Raw genomic sequence first — 12,882 nt, forward strand, 5'->3', positions numbered from 1 at the left:
TCCAGAGTAAGAACTAGATAATAAGATGTCGCTTCCAGGAGCTGGGTTTTATAGTCTCTGGGTCTTGGCCGTTGACGGGATTACACGGCGCCAGGAGCAGTTGGTAGGTGTGACGCCTACCTACTGGAAGATGGGGGATCTGGGTGGAGGAGGCCCAGTCCCAATCTGAGCAGGCTTGGAGATCTAAGCCCTGGGTCCCGCACACCTGGGTTCCTCTGCCGGTTCCTTCATGCATGAGGCTTGTCCGAACTTAAAAATGTGCCTGTGAATTGGTTCTTAGTAGGAAGTTTGCCACTGGGGAGGGAGAAGAGGGTATAGGTCAGGGAAGGGACGACTGTGACAATGATAGAGGAAAGTGGTCATTCTGGACAAGGACTGGGTGCTGAAAGGAGGTAAAATGATGTGCATTTCCAGTAATAGTATTCAAAAGAAGGGCAGGGGAGAAAATAAGTACCTGCCATAGAAACAGGTGGGAGGGGGGAGGGAAAATGACATTGATGGAGGGAAGTGGGCACTGATGATGGGATTGATGTTGGAATGTTGTATGCCTGAAACTCAGTCATGAATAACATTGTAACTTTGTAATTCATGTTAATTCATTATAAAACTTTTTAAAAATGTGCCTGTTGATGATCTCACTTATCTATGATATATAGAGTACTGGCTGGAATCGGAGGTCTTCAGCTGCTGGGGATCTGCTCCGGGTGGGGAGGGAAACTCAACCCACCCTCCTCCAAGGGGCCCCGGTGAACACAGCCAAGTGTGGGGGCAGGAGACTCTGTGCTGTTCCCTTTCAGGAGCTGGGTTTTATAGTCTCTGGGTCTTGGCCATTGATGGGATTACATGGCGCCAGGGGCAGTTGGTAGGTGTTAACACCTACATACTGGAAGATGGGGGATCTGGGTGGAGGAGGCCCAGTCCCGATCCGAGCAGGCTTGGAGATCTAAGCCCTGGGCCCCACACACCTGGATGAGGAAATGTATTTGTAGTAAAAGGGGGAGGCCTACATCACCCTGAACCCTCTTGTTCAGAGAGGAAGACAGAGAAGGAAAGAAAGCAAGGGGGAAAGAGGAGAACGGGAAATAATGGGTGAGCAGGCATCAGGGCTTCCTTTATACTGGCAATGTTGTGGGGAGTGGAGAGGAATGGTGGCACCATATCTCCGAAACACAGACTCAGCAACATTGAAAGCCTGCGATCTAAGCTGAAACCACTGGAACTCTGTAAGGTGCTGTAGGATGACATTGCTTTGTCCTTTCTCCACAAGGAGCTTAGGTTCATCTGGTTACACCCATCACAGTGCTCTTGAGGCATTTCCATTCCCTTGTGTTTATCTGTAAATTCTTCCCTATGCTCTCCTCCCCAACCAGTTAATCAGCTTTCCCCCTAATCAGACTCTGTTAACTTGTAAGATTAGATTCCTCAGAAATCTATGATTTTATATGTATGAGTGAAATATTGCCTTTCTCCTCTCCTTATTAAGTCTTCTGAACAGTTTACTTTAAAGCAATGTCCCTTTTGTGTGGATACAGGAGGACCGTTAACATTATGCTTTGTAACTTAGAATTTAATTGGCTTTGAATATTATTCATTCCCGGGCATCTGCTTTCTCAACTTAAGCCTCAGTTGCCCTTAGTTCCTAACACCCCAAAAGCAGGGTCCTGACGAGGGACTGAATGGACCCAGGGCAAGCGGTGAGCTACCCTGGCATCGAAATGGGCCAGGCAAAAGTGCCACGATTCTTAGTTATAAGAGTTTGATCATAGACAAATGCTGTCATGATCCAAAAGTAACGACGAGACTAGGATCCTGCTAGGGATGGGAAAGACTATCTGGCCTGAGCACTGTAATCTGAGATCGAGATGGCCCTAGGAAGGCAATTCTATAAGTTTAAGATATTTCTTACTGTATCCATACAAAATGATTTATATTATATATGCTTATACGCTTGTCGGACAAGGAGAGGAGAAACACACCCATGGGATTCCGCTAGAGGGTGGGTCGTCCTGCTGAGAGAGGATCTGTCCTAAGAGTGGCTTTCCCTGAGGGAAAGAATTCTACCCCTATTGATTGTGATCACACCTATGTGTAATTATTACCCCAACCCCTCATGCTTTGGGATTTAACTGTACTGTAAAAGTGGGCTGGGGGATCAGAAGGAGGAGAAAGGAGATCAGAATCAGAATCCAGACTCCAGAGGAAGATGAAGGGGGATGGAGAAGGAGAATGAAGTAGCATGGGGGAGGAAGAAGCAGAGGCAGAGGAGAAAAGAGAGACTGGTGTGGGTAGAGAGAGGATTGGAATAAACTGCAACTAAGACCAACCAGCCTGGCCCTCATTTCTTCCCTTGCCTGCCCATTGGCATTGACCTCCCCGGGGTGGGGGAAGCGGCGTGAGACTACCAAACATGGGCAGCAGGAGAGATAGAGCCACCGCCGCTGTGCTGTGCCCCTTTTTTGAGTTTACACAAGGTGCCTGTCAAGCTGATGTGGGAAGAGAATATGGGAGCACTGGTGGTGGGATTGATGTTGAAATATTATATGTCTAAAACTCAACTACCAATGACTTTGTAGCACTGTAGCACTGTCCTCCTGTCGTTCATCGATTTGCTCGAGCGGGCACCAGTAACATCTCACAACAAATTGTGAGACTTGTTACTGTTCTGGCATATCGAATACGTCACAGGTAGCTTGCCAGGCTTTGCCATGCAGGCGAGATATTCTCCATAACTTGACAGGCTCTCCAAGAGGGGCGGAAGAATTGAACGAACCAGGTCGGCCGCATGCAAGGCAACCACCTTTCCCGCTGTGCTATCGCTCCAGCCCACAATTATTTAATAGAATTGTTAAAAACATTAAATCTGGGGCTGGAGCGATAGCACAGCGGGTAGAGTGTTTGCCTTGCATGAGACCAACTCGGGTTCGATTCCCAGCATCCCATATGGTCCCCCCAAGCACCACCAGGAGTAATTCCTGAGTGCATGAGCCAGGAGCAACCCCTGTGTATTGCCGGGTGTGACACAACAATAAAAAAATAAATAAATCTTTGGGACGAGCTGTACTTTCAAATGTACTAAGCACCCAGTTGAATGTGGCAAATAACATGTTAGCTTGCTGGAAGCAAAAGTAAACGTAGAAATCCCCCAAAAATGTGCCTGTTATGGAGGCAGGCTTGGGGCTGGGAGGAAACCTGGGGACATTGGTGGAGGGAAGTTGACACTGGTGGAAGATTGGTGCTGGAACATTGCATACCTGGAGCTAGGATGAACTCATTTTTAAATCACGGTGCCATTTTCTTTTTAAGTGAGAAAGAAGTGTAACTCCTCCCTTAAAAAAAAAAAACTTGATGGATGTTTGTAGTTTTGGAAGAAGATGGGTCACCCCTCTAGAAACATGCCAGGGCATAGGTAAGAGTCTCTGCCTGCTGGGTGGGTCTAAGAGAGCCGAATATAGGTACGCAGGTTCTGGCAGGGCAGAGTAGGTCAGTGGAGACTGTGTCAGAGAGAAGGCTCTCCCCATGCCCCCTTCCTCTGTCACCTTCCTAAAAACACACACCCCTGATTACTTGTAGCCTACGTTACCTGTACATTTCTGTACATCTTCTATGATCAGATATGTTCATTGTCTCTTCCTTGTCTGTGCCTACCCACCATTTCCCTTCATAAATATTTTTCCTATAAAACTCCTAGATATGGGGCCGGAGTGATAGTACAGCGGGTAGGGCGTTTGCCTTGCACGCGGCTGACCCGGGTTCGATCCCCGGCATCCCATATGGTCCCCCCAGCACTGCCAGGAGTAATTCCTCAGTGCAGAGCCAGGAGGAACCCATGAGCATCGCTGGGTGTGATCCAAAGAGAAAAAAAAAAAAACCTAGATACGCCTAGGCTATTACCTCACTCTATCTGCTCAGCCTAAAACAAGACTCCACTTCCTGTTTTTGAAGTTGGTGCTACTGATGCTTAGATATACTTCTCAGTGTTATCTTTTAAAGCCTCTCTTAGGGTCTGGAGAGAGAGCACAGCAGATAAGGCACTTGCTTTGCACCAACCGGGTTTCAATCCCTGGCAGCACATAAAATCCCACAAATCCCACCAAGAGTGAGCACAGAGCCAGGAGTAAGCCGTGAGCACTGATGAGTAATGTCGCAAATCCTTTGGGGGCTGGAGAGAACTCAGTACAGGCTGAGTATTTACTTGCTAGAAACCTGGGTTCGACTCCCAGCACCACATGGTCTCGGCGGCTGGACCAGGCCCTAAATAAGTTAATAATAAATCCCCTCTTTTCTATTCAATTCTAAATTTTTGGCATGACAAAGAAAACAAATAATCTCCCTCAATCCAAGCATGGCCTCTAAGCCGTGGCTGTCCTCCAGCTGCTTGACTTTGCCAAGAGACCGTCCAGTGGCTTGATCCAGCGCTCCACACTGACTCTGTAAGACAGGCCACTTCCCTGCATTTCTGTCTGTTTAATTTTCTTCAGATAAGGCAGCTGATTAGATGCTTGTCTTGTGCCAGAGCCCTCCCAAGGACAGGGATACAGAGCTGGGTGAGGCCAACAGCAGCCCATTGTGAGGGTGAAACTGATGCCATGACAAGCTGCAGTTAACATTAAGTCTCAGCGAGGACTCGGTTTCTATTTCCTCAAAGCAGGACGTGCAGTTTCTGGTAAACTCCCAGTTGAGTAATGTGCCTCGAGAAGGAATTGGGCAGTTGGGTCTGGCCAGTCATGAGGGGTCATTGTACCCTCCTTAGAAACTGTTACTAACCATTGCCTAATTGCTGACCACCATTGTAATAGGGCCGTTGCTAAAAAAAAAAGTAGACCAGTATATAAATTGCTTCTTAACTATGAACCCTATATAAAACTGCTTGTGATATGGAGTTGGGGTCCTTGTCAAGACTCCACTGCATCAGATGAGACTTCAGGTTAGTGCTGGCTTGGGCTAGTAATAAGTTCCTTTGCTTTTGCATTATTGTGTGTGGACTTGGTCTCTCCGCATCTGAAACTCGGGCACAACACCATGCGCTGATGGGGAAGCAGATGCACAAATCCCACCAGAAGGACCACTGGACACCAGGGACACAAGAAAGATGGTCAGGGAGGGAGGCCGTTTGGACTTCTTGTCAGAAAACTAACACTGAGAAAAATGCTTGGAGAGACAAGAGATGTCCAAGAATGGTTTGGAAAGAAAATAGACATCCTGACCCAAGAATGGCTTGGAGAGGGAATATATATCCTGAAAAGGAGCCATCCTGATACCATCTCAGGACAGCCAGGAGCATCCAGAGATTCCTCACTGCAGGAACGGTGCCCAGACCAGACTAGGAAATTGAGCCAGAGAGATAGTCCAGGGGTTAGAGCACTTGCCTTCCAAGCAGCCAACTCTGGTTCCATCCCTGGCTCCGTATATGGTCCCCTGGGCATGACCAGAGGTCACTCCTGAGGACAGAGCCAGGAATGACCCCCTAGCTAGCTGGATGTGGCAAATTACCCCCTTGACCCCAACCTCTCCCACCCAAGAAAAAGACTAAGATGAGCCTTCCAGAGCTAAAAATTTTTTTCTTGACAACTCCCTCATAAGACCTTTGAGCCATGCAGAGGGAGTGTGGGAAGGAGAACACTTCTAGTCAGCTTCCCAATGCAGCTCAGAGGGCCCAGAGGGTTAGTAAAGTCTTCGAACATTTGCTGGTCGGATCTGGCACCACCTGTGGTCTCCCGAGCCCCACCTGGGGAAATTTCTGAGCACAGAGCCAGAAGGAAGCCCTGAGCACTGCTGGGTGTGGCCCCTAAAACAAAAGAAAAAGTTAAAAAAGAAAGAAAGAAAGAAAGAAAGAAAGAAAGAAAGAAAGAAAGAAAGAAAAGCAGTTCAGGCCACTCTATTCAAGTTGCACCTCTACCCCTAGGATGCATAATTTCTCCCTTTTACTTTACAGCACTCTATTCTAGGGTTGCCCGTGCCCTGAGGGTATAGAATTTCCTTCTGCAAATCTCTCCTCTTTGAGGGCTGGAGCGATAGCACAGCAATAGCACAGCAGTAGCGTTACTGGGCCCACTGGAGCAAATCGATGAACAACAGGAGGACCGTGACCGTGATTAATCTCTCCTCTCTGGAGAAGTCCCTATTTTTTTTCTTAGATTTAGTATCTTCCCTTAAATTATTTTTTTTAAATTTATTTATTTATTTATTGAATCACTGTGGGAAAGGTTACAAAGCTTTCAGGTTTAGGTCTCAGTCATGCAAATATCAAATACATTTCCCTTTACCAATACTTATTTTTTACCATGAAGAACCCCAATAAGACCCCACCCCCCACCCCTCCCCGTCCCTGTGAGGCAGATGAATTCTAGTTAACACTCTATCTGCTTTGATTAGATTCATTGTTTCAATAAAAGATTCACCACTATTATTTAGAGTTTACCCCCCCCAAATCAGACATGCTGAAAAAGCATTGTGAAGTGATTTGCTTTCTACAGCTGGGTTCAAGAATTAAATGTTGGTTTTGGATTTCTGCTATTTTACCTATTGACCCTGGAAGTATTTCAACTGAAAGTCAGATAGTTAAGAAATTGGTTTCTGTGTTCTGGAGTCGTGGCCGTGCTGGAGAGCCACTAGTGGGGGGCAACTGGTGGCCTCGGTAGGGCGTGAAGGGTGGACCGAAACGCCCCCCTTCCCATGAGGTTTTAGTCGCCCCCACACTCCCGGCTCATACCTGCTGTCCACAAGGCTCCCATGTGACCACCATCTTTCTTTCCAGAGAGGAGAGGGCGAATGGGGCAACACCCTTTCCCCTCTGGGCAGACTTGATGGCCTGGTTCAACGCATAGTCCGTTCACTTTTCTGCTCCAAGCTGCCGGGTTCTGCATTAAGTCCTTGTGCTTCTGGGGCCGTGGCTGTGTTGGAGAGCCGCTCGTGGGGGGGCGACTGGTGACCTCGGTAGGGCGTGAAGGACAGACCGGAACGCCCCCCGACCCATGAGGTTTTAGTCGCCCCCACACCCCCGGCTCATACCTGCTGTCCACAAGGCTCCCATGTGGCCGCCATCTTTCTTTCCAGAGGGAGGAGGGCGGAAGGGACCAACACCCTTTCCCCTCTGGGCAGAAATGATTGCCTGGATTAACGCATAGTCCTTTCACTTTTCTGCTCCAAGCTGCTGGGTTCTGCATTAAGTCCTTGTGCTTCTGGGGCTGTGGCCGTGCTGGAGAGCCGCTCGTGGGGGGCAACTGTTGACCTCGGTAGGGCGTGAAGGACGGACCGGAACGCCCCCCTTCCCATGAGGTTCCTTAAATTATTTTGTGTCACTGTCTTCTCCTAAAATTATTTTCTGCAACAAAAGAAACCTGGAACCTGAGTGGAGACTGGCATTGACTTTCCCTTTTCTTATGAAGAGCACCCCCTTATCTCAGTCTGAGAACCATGGCGTTCCTGAGAATCTGGGTGCTAAGGCCCATTCCCATACTAAATAGATCAAGTGGGGCTCAGATGTTGCTTGGTCAAGCTGCCACAGGGAGACTGGCAGGATTTTAATGTCCACAACATGCAGGCACTCATGCAAATTTATCAGCCTTGACCTCCTCAGCGGACATACCCTGCTGACAATGGAAGCAGGCAGTAGGGATGTTACCTCCTCTCTTCTCGTGTTTGCATGTACAAACACATAGGAAGCCATCCATGATTAGAAAGTGCCAGGTGAGTTCGGAAGGAGGAGGCCTAGACACGGGACTCCTGAGGAGGGTGGGTGTTAGGAGCCGGGTGGAAATGTTTGATACCAGATGGAAGGATGGAGTCTGTGTGGAACATTATCTGTAACAAATCAGATACCACTGCAGGGCTGGAGTGAGCATTGCCAGGAGTGATCCCTGAACACAGAGCCAAGAGTAAGCCCAGAAGCATTACAGTACAGTATATAGTACAGTACGTAGGGCACTTGCTTTGCACACCCCCAACCTGGGTTCGATCCCCAGCATCTCATATGGTCCCCCAAGCACACCACCAAGAGTAATTCCTGAGTGCAGAGCCAGGAGTAACACTTGAGCATCTCTGGGTGTGGCCCGAACTCCCCTTCCCCCACCACACACACACACACAAATCAGTTACCATTGGAGCATATAGTTTTTTTTCTTTTGGGGTCACACCCGACGATGCACAGGGGTTACTCCTGGCTCATGCACTCAGGAATCACTCCTGGCAGTGCTCGGGGACCATATGGGATGCTGAGAATTGAACCCAGGTCAGCCGAATGTAAAGGCAAATGCCCTACCTGCTGTGCTATGGCTCCAGCCCCAGGAGCATGTGGAATTTTGAGAAAAGCTGGAGATACAGTTCATATACAAATATCTGGTCTTCCTATAAAGACTGTAGACTTAGCATTGAATATATATATATATACACATAGATATATAATTACATATAAAGAAAGGGAGACTTAGCACTGAATATACACAGAGAAATCTCTAGCAAAATATTCTAATCAAATTTTAAAAGTTTTAATCGAAACTAAGACATAAAAAAGGCAGTGAAGATGGGATACTAATGCTTGATTCATCTGATAGAAAGCAGGAAGAAAACAAATGAACAAGGAGCATATGGCTTAAATAAATAGCAAGAGAGATGACTTCAACCCAATCATAACAACGACATTAAATATAATGAGTAAGGCCAATTAAAAAACTGACAGCCTGGATGAAACAGTATGATTCAAGTACATAGTGTTTCCAAGAGACACACTTTCAATCAAAGCATAAACGGTTAAAGATAAAATTGGGAAAGATATGCAAGTACCAAGAGACTAGCTACTATGCTTTTAAAATGAGAAATTGGGTGTTGACAAGGAGCGGAGGGATTGAAACTCTTGGGCACTGTTGGTGAGAATGTGAAATGATTCAGTTACCATGGCTGACAGCTGCGAGGTCCCTCAAACATTTGAAAATATGTACCCACTTCTGGGCTGGAGCGATAGCACAGTGATAGGGCATTTGCCTTGCACACAGTTGGCCCGGCTGAGCCGGGTTCTATTCCTCCACCCCTCTCGGAGAGCCCGGCAAGCTACTGAGAGTATCTTGCCCGCACGGCAAAGCCTGGCAAACTACCTGTGACGTATTCAATATGCCAAACACAGTAACAACAAGTCTCATGATGGAGATGTTACTGGGCCCGCTCGAGCAAATCAATGAATAACGGGAGGACCGTGACCGTGACAGTGCCCACTTCTAGAGATATGCCCAATATAATTGAAAGCAGGGTTTCAAAGAGGTGTCTGTCCACGGGTGATTATAGCAGCATTATTCACAAGAGCAATAATGTGGAAGCAACCCAAATGTCCACTGGTGGATGAGAGAACAAACTAACTGATATATCACAATGGGACTTAACCTTAGGAAGGAAATTCTGCAACATGCTACCACAGGGATGAAATTTGGGGGGCTAGAGAGATAATAGATGGGGCATTTGCCTTGCGTGCAGCCAACCTGAGTTCAATCCCCAGCATCCTATACAATCCCCTGAGTACTACCAGGAGGAATTCCTGCGTGCAGAGCCAGGAGTAAGCCCCAAGCACCTCCAGGTATGACCCCAAACGCCAAATCCCCAAACAAAAACCAAACCAAAAAAAGCATACATAATATCTGACCTACCCGCTGTGCTTTGCATGCGGTCGACCCGGGTTCGATTCCTCCGTCCCTCCCGGAGAGCCCAGCAAGCTACCGAGAATATCCTGCCCGCACAGCAAAGTCTGGCAAGCTACCTGAGACGTATTCGATATGCCAAAAATAGTAACAACAAGTCTCACAATGGAGACATTACTGGTGCCCGCTCGAGCAAATTGATGAATAGGAGGACAGTGCAGTGCTAATATCTGACCAAAAACAAAAGACAAGAAATAAAATATGACACTTTCTAATGTAAAACAATCATCAGGATGACCATTTTAAATATTTACTTCCTACTATCAAGACTTTAAAATACATGAAGCAGAAAGTAACAGGACAAAGAAGAGAAAAAAATAATCTAGATTTTAATTGGAAAATTTAGTATTCTTCTAAATAAATGGATCATATGACCTTAAGAAGGTTTACGCATGATAACAATTTGGCCTAGTAGGTATTTCTAAGCCACCTCACTCTACACTATGGACTTCAAGTGCACATAAAACATTATTCAATATCTAGCATGTGCTTGTGCACAAACAGATCTCTTTAAATTTCAAATAATTGGGTGGGAGAGACAGTTCCAGAAGTATATACCAACAGAAGTAAGCTCTGAGCTCAGAACCAGGAGTTATCTCTGGGTGCCACAAGGTATGACCCCAAAATAAAAACCCAAAAATATCAAAGAATTTAAAAATTATATTTAATCATAGTTTAATTATAGTTTTTTTTACTTTAAAAGAGATGAATGATCTCCAAATATTTGGAAACTAATATATGCTAAATAAACTAGATTTTCAAAAAGTCACAAAATTATAATTCGCATGTAGCCAACCCCATTTCCTCCCCATCCATCACATATGGTCCCCTGAGTACCACCAGAGGTAACCCTTGAGCATTGCTGTATATGACTGAGAAATATCCCTCCAAAACACAGAAAATTGAATAATCATAAACCCCAGAATATTAAAATTTCCCACGTGTAGTTAAAGCAATGCTTGGAGAGAAATCAATAGCTTTAAATGTTTAACTTGAAAATGCAGTTTAAAACCATTGATCTAAACTTCCACATTTAGAAACTAGAAAGAATTAACATCAAAGAAAAATAAATAATTGAAATAAAAAGAGTAAAGGAGCAAGGGGGACGGGGAAACCAATAACACCAAAAGTTGGGATGGGTGTTGGAATACTGTATCACTGAAATCCAATCATGAACAGCTTTGTCATGGTCTGTCTCACAGTGATTCAATAAAAAAAGTGAAAAAAATAAAATAAAGCACATCACAGTAGAATGTTAACTAAGTGAAAAAAAAATTTTTAAATGAAACCAAAAGTTGTCTCCCTGGACAGAGCAATTAAATAGACATTTATATTAACAGATCAAAAACTTACTGGAAAAGACAAAGGAGGTAATCTATAGATCCTACAGATATTAAGAGATTAATAAAAATATTGAGCAGATGAAATAGTACATTTTATTGAAAGATCACTCCAGCCGAGCGATAGCACAGCGGGTAGGGCGTTCGCCTTACACACAGCCAACATGGCCGACCCGAGTTCGATTCCTCCGCCCCTCTCGGAGAGCCCGGCAAGCTACTGAGAGTATTCGATATGCCAGACACAGTAACAACAAAGTCTCCAATGGAGATGTTACTGGGCCCACTCGAGCAAATCGACGATCAACGGGAGGGCCTATTGAAAGATACAAATTGTCAAAACACGTGAGAACTAACATTAAATGCCCTACATATGTGTAACCATAAAATTCATGAGTAAAAACCATCCCACAAAGGAAATTCCAGACACAAATGGCTTTACATGAATTTTACAAAACATTTAAAGATCAAAAAATCTTTTTCCGGGGCCAGACAAATAGTACAGTGGAGAGGGTGTTTGCCTTGCACATGGCTGACCTGGATTTGATCCCCGGCAACACATATAGTCCCTCAGTCCACCAGGAGTAATCTCTGAGCACAGAGACAAGAGCCAATCCTTGAGCACAGCTTGGTGTGGTCCAAAAACAAAAATGTCCTTTTAACACAAGCTGTCAGAATGCAATACTTTTGGGGAAGAAATACTTCCCTATACTTCAATAAGGCCAGTATTGCTCTGATATCAAAACCAACAATTATAGCACTGTAGCACTGTCCTCCCATTGTTCATGGATTTGCTCAAGCAGGCATCAGTAACATCTCCATTGTGAGATTCGTTGTTACTGTTTTTGGCATATTGAATGTGCCACAGGGAGTTTGCCAGGTTTTGCCGTGCAGGTGGAATATTCACAGTAGCTTGCCAGTCTCTCTGAGAGGTGCGAGCAATCAAATCCAGGTCGACCGCGTGCAAGGCAAACACCCTACTATTGCTCCAGCCCATCAAAACCAACAATTAGAAAAAAAAACCTTCTGTGAAATTAGAAGCAAACTTTTAGCAAAATATGAAACTAAACCAAGAATATCTGAAAGGATGCTGCACTCTACATGGAACTTACTGTATGTATATTTTTATATTTTTATAAAATCCATGTAATTTACCACATAGAAGACAATTGCTTAAGAGTTTGGGGTACAAACAGTTGACTCAATTAAACCCCACATTCAAGATAAGCATTCAGGAAGCTAGAAAATCAAGAAAACTTTTCTACCTAGTAAAGGTCAGTGAGAGGGGCTGGAGTGATAGCATAGCCAGTAGAGCATTTGCCTTGCATGCGGCCGACCTGGGTTTGATTCCCAGCATCCCATATGGTCCCCTGAGTGCCACCAGGAGTAATCCCTCAGTGCAGAGCCAGGAGGAACCCCTGTGCATCAGTGGGTGTGACCCAAAAGAAAAAAAAACATTACTTCTCTCACTGATCTTTTTTTTTTCCTTTTTGGGCCACACCTAGTGATGCACAAGGGTTCCTCCTGGCTCGGGGAACCATATGGGATGCTGGGAATCGAACCCGGGTTAGCCGCGTGCAAGGCAAATGCCCTATCCGCTGTGCTATTGCTCCATCCCCAAATAATGTGTTTAATATTCAGTTCAACCCTGCTGAGAGTGAGCAAGGAGCAATGAATCCTCTCTGCCCTTTTTATTCATCACTGCAATGAAGGTCTGAGGTAGCATAAGCAGAAGAGAGAAATGAGAGATACTGAACAGGAAAATCACTATGGGCAGATTGTCTCTGTTCAGAGGCAAGTTGGCAAGATACCGTTAGGATGTGAGATTCTGGGGTCCCCCAGGTTTCCGTCTCGTTTTAGGTTCT

This window comes from Sorex fumeus, unplaced genomic scaffold (assembly GCF_029834395.1).
Source record: "Sorex fumeus unplaced genomic scaffold, SorFum_2.1 ptg000007l, whole genome shotgun sequence".
NCBI classification, from domain to species: domain Eukaryota; kingdom Metazoa; phylum Chordata; class Mammalia; order Eulipotyphla; family Soricidae; genus Sorex; species Sorex fumeus.